The sequence below is a fragment of the Austrofundulus limnaeus genome, unplaced genomic scaffold (genome assembly GCF_001266775.1).
Source record: "Austrofundulus limnaeus strain Quisiro unplaced genomic scaffold, Austrofundulus_limnaeus-1.0 Scaffold47, whole genome shotgun sequence".
In the NCBI taxonomy this organism is placed as follows: domain Eukaryota; kingdom Metazoa; phylum Chordata; class Actinopteri; order Cyprinodontiformes; family Rivulidae; genus Austrofundulus; species Austrofundulus limnaeus.
The window spans coordinates 2,340,385-2,341,724 of record NW_013952449.1 but is presented as its reverse complement, the minus strand read 5'-3'; positions in this window follow the sequence as shown (position 1 = coordinate 2,341,724).

The window sequence follows — 1,340 nt, the reverse complement described above, 5'->3', positions numbered from 1 at the left end:
ACCCAGCATAGTTTTTAAATAACAAACCAACCGGAAAGAAAACCTTCTACTTTTTACCCTTTTTAACAAATGTAAGGAATAAAAGTAAAAAAATAAAATAAAATAAAAAATTACTCAACAATCATTCAGCTAAATTATTATTACTCAAGTACAAATTTCTCCTTAAGTGCAGCAACAAAGTATTTTACAACTCACAACTTTTTCCTCCCACAGACCAGTTAACCTAAAATGCATGTTAGATTAGTGGATAAATGAATCAAATCATTGTCTGTAAGTGTGAGTGGTTGTGTGTCTCTGTGCCTCTGTGATGGACTGTCTCCTGCCTCCTGCACAGTGACTTCATCTGACCTGGAAAGCAGAAGCAGGTGTCAGACTCTGGTGCTCTAGAATTTGTGTAATCCTTGTGTTTTGGTTATTTATTTATGGTTTTCTGTTATGTTACGTCAGTTTAGATCTTATTCTTGTTAGTTGTGTTTAAAGTCTTATTTGTGATTCCTGTACTTAGTTACTTGTGTTATTTCCCCCTGTGTGAAATCATTTCTTCGTCCCTCTGTTAGTTGTTCAGCTTCTCAGTGATTTTTCCAGTCAGCTGCTCACACCTGTTACCCCTCTGTAATCAGTTCAGCTGTTCTCAGTCTGTCCACCTCCACATCAACACATCATTGTGTGTTTTCCAGCCGTCAGTCTCAGGTCCTCCTCATGCTCACTGCTGTCCTCATGGGATTCCTGAGTGTAAGTTTCTGCTGCCTTTTGTTTTTGTTTTTCTGTTTAAATCAAGTTTTTTAGTTTATTCCTTGTTATTTTTCACCTGCCTGCCTACATTCGGATCCAAACTAGAGATGGGACAAATGGCTCCTTATCTTGACGAACTGTTTGTTTCACAGAGCGGTCCAGCAGCATGATGGTTCAGTGGTTAGCCCTGATGCCTCACAGCAAGAAGGTCCTGGGTTCAATTCCCCCGGTTCGGATCTGGGGTCTTTCTGTGTGGAGGTTGCATGTGTGGGTTTTCTCTTGGTACTCTGGTGTCCTCTCACAGACATGTATGTTAGGCTCTCTTGTAAAATAAATCTGTGATCTCAGTGGGATTTTCCTGGTTTAATAAAGGTTAATAAATAAGTAGAAATAGAGATGTTCGATTTTGAACGAGTGAAGTCATCACATACAGCGGGTAAAATAAGTATTGAACACATCACCATTTTTCTCAGTAAATATATTACTAGAGGTGCTAATGACATGAAATTTTCACCAGATGTTGGTAACAACCCAAGTGATCCATACATACAAAGACATCAAGCCATAAATGTCCAGAACTGGTTATTTGTAACAATGTGGAATGGCAC